General features: G+C 40.4%; 1 long non-coding RNA gene across 1 annotated transcript; it reads left to right on the forward strand.

Annotated features, from left to right (window-relative positions):
* The first annotated feature begins 7,120 nt into the window (after positions 1 to 7,120).
* Positions 7,121 to 9,719, forward strand: LOC120439458. The gene is made up of 4 exons (XR_005612654.1): positions 7,121 to 7,259; positions 8,133 to 8,281; positions 9,042 to 9,203; positions 9,282 to 9,719. It is a non-coding gene; the product is annotated as an uncharacterized LOC120439458 (long non-coding RNA).
* The last annotated feature ends 282 nt before the right edge of the window (positions 9,720 to 10,001 follow it).

Below are 10,001 nucleotides of genomic sequence, written 5' to 3' on the forward strand. Positions count from 1 at the left end.
GGTATCGGGTATCAGGGCCGATACTGTAAAATGTGTGTGTACTCATACTCGTAAAAGTTAACCGATACCATGAACCGATACTAACTTATTTCATTAATCAGAGGGTGGCTTGTCATTTCTGTTGTAGTTTTTTAGATTGGCCACTAGGGGAACATGCCGCGCTAAACAGGCACAGGGTTAGGCGAGTCAGACTGGCAGCTCCAGATAAAAAAGAGAAACTGGAGCCTGCTGTAGCTAGGCTAAACAAAATGTCAGCAGTGTGGACCAGAACAGCCAACTTTAACTCAGGTTTTAGAAAAGCGATGAAAAATGTCATGAGAAAATCCATGGGCAGTTAAAATAACAGAGGCTCTGACTCATTTTATCGCTCTGGATGACCAGCCAATGCCGGTCGTGGAAAACATAGGATTGCACCGTCTTCTCAGCATACTCGAGCCGTGATATGAAATTCACAGACGCCCATACATCAGGGACATAATGGTGCCAAAACTTTCTGAAGAGGTAAAGACAAGCAGTGTGTGCGCGATGTCAGTCCTCAGTTTAACCCTCCCGAGGCAGGCGTTGCCAATTTGCAACAGTTAAAAACTAACAACCTGATTACCCCACATACATATTTTATGAGTTTGTTTTTTGTTTTTTTTTTGATAATTTTCCCCAAATATCAGATTTTTCCTGTAACTAAAACTTAATTTGAGCCTGAGAGGGTTGACGTCACAGTGGACTGATGATCCACGGGCAGATGAGGAGTTTGTTCGTCAGTGCCAAATACTTTCATTATTTTGTTTGTTTGTTTACAATATGGACACTCTGCAATAATTTAACAGTTTATTTTATTCTCAAACCTAATTTGTATTTATTTTATTCCAAACAGAAGTGTTTATTTATTATTCTGAAAGCTGCAGACAGTGCCCAATAGTTCAGTGATATTTTGTTAAATTACAATGTGGACACTCCGCAATAATTTAACAGAAGTGCTTATTTTTCACTTGAAATTTTATTTTTGTGGTCATTTTTATTAATATTTTATTTTTTATTGGCAGAGAATAAAATAAAACCTGTCTTCCAATTCATTGCATTTGTGTGTGTGTGTGTGTTCATCTGTGTGGTAGAAGTATCGGTTTTTGTACTCTGTATCGGCAAGTACTCAGATCCAAGTATCGGTATCGTATTGGTTTGAAAAAATTGGTATTGTTGCATCCCTATTATATATATTAGAAAATATAGCATAATGATAATACTAGTTATTGTAAACTTTACAAACCACCCAGCAGTATGTAAAGTCAACTTATAAAATACAAGTAAACAATGTTCCCTCTAAGCTGTGCACGTGCGCAATTGCACAGAAAATCTGTGTTGCGCACAAAAAAACAAACAAAAAAAACCTGACAGTACCTGAATTAAAATTAAAATTAATACTTCAACAATCCTGTTTTGCAGTGTTAGTCAGTAAGTGACTGGCTGCTCCTGTATGGGATTAGAACGATGCCACCTTATCCTATAGTCCAGCCAATCACGCGATTCACATTCGTATATAAGCAGCTAATCAACGTCGTTGACAGGCTATGACAGCGTCCTTATGTGCCGACACCGGTGTTTTAGCTAGCAAAGCGGCGTGGCTGATGTGGAGTGAAGCCACGTTAATGACAACGTGTACAACCATTGGAGATGTGAGCAGGACAGACGGAACAACTGACGGAAAAAGTGTGGACTTTATACCAGTTTTTAAATTGTGTTGATAGGCCACGTAAAACCAGAGTTATGATAAAAAAATATGCAATGTTTGGTTTTCTTCCTGAATACTATCGTTGTTTATATTTACTGCGGGAAGAAACGGTAAAAACGGCGTTTTATAAGGAAAACGCTCGAAAGCCTGTGAGCAAAAACAACCCCACCTGCCCCTTCCTGTTCCCCCTTTCATATTCATTCAAAAAAGTATGTCGACCAATAAAAAATGATATGGCAACGATATGATGTTTAGCGCAAATCTTGTGTAGTTAGTGTGTAGTGTAGTCAATAGTTTTGTTGTGTGTCAGAACAATGAGGCGGCTGCTGAATGTTACAGGTGTTACAGCAGTGATACATCTCCTGCTGTCAGGCCTGCAGGTATCAGGCTGTTGTTCTCCTTTATCTCATAGTGGACAGAAATTATTTTTGGGAGTGGCACAAATAATTTGTGTGGCATCAGATTTGATGCAGAACAACTGATTGTTCTGTAAATAGTTTGAAGTGTTTGTTTAAAAAAACGCCTTGGCTGCAGGTAAACAGCTGCAAAAAACTTTGTTGTTTGGTCATTATACACTGTATTTTGCAGAGTTACAGGACTCTCTCCCAGACCACAGACTCATAATACAAGTCAGAGCTTTATAAAAAAAAAGTTGTGTTTTCAAAATTGGAGTTCAAGTTATTTTTACTTCCTATAGTGTTAACATACTACAGGTCATGAACAAGACTTTTTTAATTTAAGTGGGTTAAAGCAGTTAATTGAAAGTAGTCTAACATAAATGTAAATGCTGTAATTTGATTATTTTAATAAACTATGTAACTTGGATGGATTCGATGCTGGCCTGACCACAGTGCACACGTCTGATGTCGCTCACAGTGGTCCAAGGGGCCGCTCAGGGAGTTTGTGTGTTCGCTCAGACACATGAAAAATTAGAGGGAACATTGCTCCCCTTTGGGTTCCTTTTTTCAGCTTTGCATTTGTGGTATTTAATTTAGCATTACATCTTTGACATACTTGTATCTGCGCCTAAAAGATAATAATAAAAAAAAAGTTTTCCATGCAAAAACACCCCTGCACTTGTTGTAGTTCTCCCTTTGAACCACTAGATGTCTCTGTTATGTAAATGATTGAAGACGTGTAGCACAACCACAGCAGCACTCAGATCACGTGTCCTGGTATTATGTATAAAAGCATTAAAAAAGTCCACCTGTGAGCAGATTTTCACTTTTTTCATGTACTCAATCATTTTTACCTGATCTAACGCTCTATAGAAATGTAACAGGTAAGACAGGTGGGATCAATATTAATGTTCTGTAAATATATGAAAAAGCAACATAAGAGTGAAAACATTTACTGTTTCTACAAAGATATTTCAGCTCATAGCGGCTCACAGACTGTATTTACAAGTGACAAACTGCAATATCTAACTCATAAGTACATCTACAGTATATATCAAATATACTCTGTATTCCAATATATTCACAGATGTTTGAAAGTCTTTCCAGGTGAGTTTGATCCAGGAGGGTCTGAAGCCAGAGTGAGACAGAGACTGTGCAGAGACTGTAGAAGGACAGAGCAGCAGCAGAGCAGTCCAGATACACTGATGATCCTCTGTCAGATCCAGAGGGACACACAGGGATGATGCTGGACTCTACATTGTGTCTGACAGTGGAGCTGTTCTCAGAGCAGTTCACTCTGCAGCACTGACAGTCATCTGCACTTCATTCCTCTGTCAGTCACTGCTGGATGAAGCTCTCCTCTCCACCTCCCAGTAACATGGCCCAGTCAGAGCGTCTCTACACACAAGCTGCTGCTGCTTCAACCTCTCTGGATCATCAGGACACAGCTGCTCCTCTCTCAGCACACACACCGTCCTGTTTACCATCATCACCTCCACCTGCAGAGAGAAGGAGGAAGAGCAGAGGAGATAAACGAGTGTTTCCAGAGACTCTTCATCAGCTGTCAGTCAGTGATGCAGCACATCCAGTATAAAGAGCAGCAGGGACTTCAGTGCTGGGACTGTACTAGGACTCATTGTTGCTTTTCTTTTTCTAATCTTTGGATTTTTATTGAAGTTGATGAAAATGTTTTTCCCTCCTAGTTTGAGTTTGGACTTTCATTCATTAGAAGAACCTTGGTGTGTCCACTCTGAGCACTGTAGGAACCCCAACAACAAGCCCAACAATCCAGATGGACGGTTCCAGCTGTTAACTGGAGGAATTCCATCCAAACATCTGCTCTCACTAAAGTCTTCCTCACCTACAGACTGTGTTCTTCACTGCTTTAAACTTGGAAATGAATGCAGTCATTGGTCTGGCTGCTGCTCTGTTCAGAGAGCTGATTGGCTGTTGACAGCGTTTGATCAGAGCGTGTTAGCCGTTACTATGGTGACCATAAAGGTGAGAAAAAGGCAGAAACAGGAAGTGTTTGTGTCCAATCCTGAAGCCTGTCACCATTCTCCTCTCACAGCTTCACTGAGAAGCTGCAGCTTTACAGGAAACACTGGATCTTTGTTTCATACTGACTGTGTTTAGTACAATACTGCTGACAGCACCACCCACTCACTCCATCACTCTACTGACACAGTAGCTGTGGGTAATAAGAATAATAATAAGAAGAAAGGATGAAAAGAACTATTGATAACTTTTGTGTTAAGTTAAGGACTGATCCGTCTGAAATTCATAGCCAGCTCTGACACGGTGCCATCAATCTTTGAATGCTGAAAAAACAGCAGTGTATCCAGAAAACACATTATATGCTGTAATAAATGCACTGCCCAAGTGTCCCCTCTCCCCACTGCCTTTCAGCGGCAGGCAGCAGCAAACAGGTCGTCAGAGGAGCCGAGATGATGATTAAGTTTAACATTTTCTACAATATTGACAAAGCACTTTAAGCACAAGATTGTTAGTTAGTCATAAATATTGTCTGTATGGACAGCAATTTCCCCCCCCAAAAAGTGCACATGTAAAACTGCGGTGTTAAGTGATGCGGTTGAAAAATTTGAGTGCACCTAACTTTTGTGCTGGTACGCCCATGACAAAAAGTCTAGAGTCCTGTTTTACATAAACGGACGAGTTAGAAAGACTTCTTAGTCCCAGCAGTGTCTGATCAAACCAATCCTCTGTTGACGAGACAACGCTGTTTCATCTGGAGGTCAAAAGTCAAAGCAGTGCTGCTGAAGGTCAAAGGTTAACTGAACCCTGAGTCTCCTGATGAGATCATGTTCTGTAGATGATGAGATGTTCACAGTGAGGAACATGACTCTACAGCTGCTGAGCCTCTGTCTGCCTCTCTAACCTGCTCTTTCTATGCCAGCCAATTAAAAAGGAGCTCATTTTATCAACAATTCCTCAGTTTTAACGTTTAAACAGTCCACATGTTTTCTCTCTTCTGTTGTGAGTTAAATATGTTCAGTTGTTATTTACATATTTCAGCGTCCAGTGTTTTTGTACAGTTGGGTGGATTCAGTCCTGTTGGTCTCTCTGGCTCAGGTCCTGGAGCCGTCGTTGTCTCTGGACAAACCTGGATCTGAGTGATTCATCTGACCTGTGAACTCTGACCCTCGTATGAAGAAGCAGTACAGGAAGCTGTATCTGCTGAATACACTCAGTGATGGAGCCTCAGAGGTCACACAGGTCAGATCTAGAGGCAACCTTTAGGGATCTCCTTACCTGGATCACTGAGCGTGTATCAGGACATTTTTACATGGAAACATGTATGATTTTGGTTCAACACACAGCTGTGTTTATTTAGCAGTGACCATGCTGTTGGGTAAGAGAATATCCTGAAGTATTAATGGGAGAGTTTACAGGTTTATGTTCATCATCCAGACCTCAGTAACAAATTTAGTTAGCTTTTCACCTCGTACGCTGAGGTAAACTTACTGACTTACACATCAGAGCTCCACAGTGTCGCGATCTGCAACGACAGATCATGTGGAGAGAGGAGGAGGAGCCAAATGTTAAAACTGAGGCGAGAGTGAGGTTGAACAGAAAGAGTCATTTATTGAGGCTGGAATGTTGACATGCATAAAATGTGAAACTGAGAGTGGACTGACTGACTAAACTAGGAAAACTAAAGCAAAAAACAAGGAAAACTGGAACATGAGACCAGGACGAGGGAACTGGACCATGACATGAGGGACACAGGAAAACAGACACAATATAAGCACACAGGGTAATTAGGGAGAGTGGACCTGACGACACAAAGGAAGCAAAACTACAAACACAGAACACAGGACGTGACACTGTCAAAGTAAAACAGGAAACACTAATTCACACAACATGACACAGGAGAGAAGAACTAGATGAACTTGGAAGACAACAGAAGGAGATGTACATGATGGACTGGAGAGAATGTACAGGAGGCACAATACAGACAGAGGAGACAGACACAGAGGACAGACTTATATAGGAAACAGGGAATGACACATAAACAAGGAAATAGGGATGATGTGTGTTGTGAAATCGATCAATGTAGAGCAGTGAAACAAACCACGGAGGCCCCAGAAGAGTGCAATCAAACGGTGAGTTTATTAGCACAGGAGAAGAAATATCAGCACACTCAGAAAAATTATGGTTCTTAAATGGTTCTTCAGATGTCTTCATGGTTCTTTAAAGAACCATCATACGTCAAAGAACCTTTTTACTTTGTGGATGGTTCTTCAGCTATTACAAATGGTTCTTTAAAGAACAAAAGGTTCTTCATCCTTAGCTATCTAAGTTTGATGGTGTAAAATGGCATAAATATTTATTCACTATAATGAGGCTGTGAATTAGTTTTGTGTTTTGTTTGTGTGCATGTGTGTGCGAAGGGGGAGGGCGGGTTACCTGGCAATTACCCTTTAAGAGCAGATGGTAGGAAACTGAATATTCAAATAAAAGTTAGAAATACTTGCTTAAAAATATACTGGTGGCAGGGGTGGGGGCCAAAGCCTAAAGACCCTACCCCCCAACACCCCTAACCCCGCAAACCCACTGATCACAAATAATGTGGTAATAGAATATGGAATTTATTATTAAGATGTTTATGAATATGGTGAGTTAACAAACAGTAGACACAATACACACATCCAAATACTGTACTTCAGTTTTAAATTTTAATAAAGTATTACTATTTTCTGCTTCAAGGTATTACTTTTGAGATTATTATATATATTAGAAAATATAGCATAATGAAAATACTAGTTATTGTAAACTTTACAAACCACCCAGCAGTATGTAAAGTCAAATTATAAAATACTAATAAATAACAATTGCACAACAGAATCTCAGTGTAATGAACATACTTATGTGTTCATTACCGACACAGTTTTGACAAAGCACACTGCTTAGGTAAATGATCTCAGTAGTTGTTTATCACTGAGAGAGAGCAGAGTCAATCGTTGGGTTGCGCATGCGCAGACAGATTGCGCGACCGACGGGCCTTGAACTTTAGGGGAAAAAACACTTTCTCACGGACGGTGACAGCGACACGGATAACAGTCTTCAGTACCTGCTGGTCTTTGAAGCTCTGGATTCTGGGACTGTTGGAAAAGGTAAAACATTTTCATTAAAACCTTTTTACTGATTTGTTTTTGTTACTCGTCATTGTAGCTTGCTGTTAATGCTGTGCTAACAATAACGGTTAGCTATGTTAGATACGTTAGCCGTGGACGTTAACGCAATTTAGTATCTTTATAAAGAACTGTTTTCCTAACAAAACCACTGTTATAATTAAGTGAAAGTGCTCGCAACTAATTGGCTTCTAAAATATGTGGTTCTATTGCGTGCTGCGTACATAACGTAATGTCAGCTAGACTGATTAAAATTTATAATATTGTTAATGTAACTAAAATGGCGCCTGAAGCCTGTTGTGATGTGAGCTCTGTGTCTGCTCTAGAAACTCTGAAATTCAGTAGATCTGAGCCGTACATTAAATACTCACATCAGCCTGTACTTTGCATTCTGTAAGAGCTGTATAAAACACAGCAATGCATAAGTGTTTTGAATGAATAGAAATGTGACACACAGAAGGTGTGTCTTTGACTGTTCCTGTGTAACTAATTTTCGGACTAGTTGACAAGTTATGCTCCGGCCATTTGATGTTACCAAGATATATGTCCTTTTGTAATATAGTTAAATTTTCTTTGTACGTTTCATTTATCCACCATCGTACATTGAGCCAAGAAGAGGTCATTATACTAACAAGAGGTATCAACGCTGGGCCGAAATTCAGCACGTGGTTAAAGTTTGTAATCCAGCTAGGGTGTAGATATCACTCAGCAGCCAGTCGCAGAGATGAAGCAGGTAGCATCAACACATAAATCTACTCTACCTGGCTTAAATCACAAGACCACCTCTGACTGAAAAGCTGTAGGTTTTTCTTGTTTGCACAAATTAATTCAGATTCACACTAATTCTTTTCACAGCTCCAACAAAATGAGGAAGAGGAGCGGGAGAAAAACAATTAGATTGAATTACAGTTGAATGGATGTCGAGGACAAGGAGAAGGAAGCTTAGGATGAGGAGGAAGAAAAGCAGCAGGAGCATCTTTGGGGATCTCTATGATGTCATTGAGGTTTGTTTCATTAATATTGTCCTCTCACAAAGAAAGATGACTTGTTTTAGTTCACCTACTTCCTGTGTTAAATAGTTATTTGCAAAACGTTGTGGAAAACCACAGAGCAGGCACGTATAGTGCATCTGCATGTAAATGAACATCAAATCTCTCAGACTAAAATCTGTATTAAACTTTTAGTCTTGAGAACATATGTTGTATATTTATCACCCTTATGATAAAACCCATGTCAGCCATTGGTTTATGGACTTTGTATTTAGAAGCCTCAACATTTGCTTTATTGCTATTCCAATGTTTTTTGTGAGCCTTTTGGGACCATATTAGGACGAGGGATCAGAATCTGGAGTCGTGCACACTACTGTTTCATTTAGCGTGTATCTATAAGATTTGTACAGCAGATCCAAGTTGTGCCTTGAAAACAGGAAAGTCATCTGCATAGAGGAGAACTTTAATAGCAGGCTTGTACAAAGTGAGGCTTTGTGCTCACATTTGCTGCAAACTCTCGTTTTAATTCTGTTACCTTGTTTTGATGCAGAATTCACTTGAAATCAGGGAAGAACTGGACTTGTTTTTTATAATTTGTTTTCGTGAATTAATTGTGTATCGCATACATTTGATTTGACTTTCTGCGAGACAACAGTCGTCCGCTGGCCAAAAAAGTTTTCCAAATACCTCCACGTTATCAAGTCTGGATTTAGGAAAGAATAGCAAAAAAATCTGCACCTCCTGCTTCACATGCAATTTGCGTTTGTGTGTTCAGAGGCGGCGGCGAGAGGGGAGACCTCGGCTCATCCAGCTGGACAGCCTGACCAGGAGGAGTCTACATTAACTCGGCTCTTCCAGGGCACCCTGCAGACTCGGCTGCTGGCAACACTGGGATGACGTGAACGCCAAACTGGAGTCCATCACAGGTCGACTGCAGGTATGCAAGTCACACCTTCTTAGGAGGGTTTCACTTTTCTCTCTTCTTTATAATTGACCCTTGTTTTCTCTCTCTCAGCTCTTTGTCTCAGAGTGGGAGGGATTTGAAGCACAAAGGGAGGAGCTTGTCGTTTGGTTGGCTGATATGGATGTCCACCTGAGTGAGGTTGACCAGCTGTCAGGAAACACCTGTGAAAATCTGAAACAACTGCAGGTGTGGGGTTGTTTTGATATGACATATATTTGATATGATACATACGTCAGAGACATTATCCTAAACTGGACTAACAAAAAACCATGAGTCCAACTAGGGCTGCTCAGTTAATCGAATTTTAATCTCGATTACGATCTGGGCTTTCAACGATCATTAAAAATGACTGAGCCGATTATTAGCACCTCCCTCGTGCTTTACTCTCGCGCTGCTCCGTGTGGCAAATCGAGCGGACCTCTCTGCAATTCGAACACACGTCATAACAATTAAGAGGACCCGGGGGAAGCTAAGCAGAAGTTATTTGGAAAGGAGAGGATAATGGCTGCTGAAGAGAGAATGCCGCTGGTTGAAAAGAGAGATAAAACGACTTAAGTGGTGTGGAAACATTTTGGGTTCGCGGAGTCAGACGTGGATTAAATAGACATAGTGTGTAAACTTTGCTACGGTGTCGTAGCTGCACCACAGAGCAACACTACAAATTTATTCAATCATTTGAAGACCGCTCACAAAGTGACATACGATCAAACAATGAAGGAGCAGCAACTTTAGTTGACATACCTCAATGTCAGTTTGATGCAATTGTGCATT

This window comes from Oreochromis aureus, linkage group 3 (assembly GCF_013358895.1).
Source record: "Oreochromis aureus strain Israel breed Guangdong linkage group 3, ZZ_aureus, whole genome shotgun sequence".
NCBI lineage: Eukaryota > Metazoa > Chordata > Actinopteri > Cichliformes > Cichlidae > Oreochromis > Oreochromis aureus.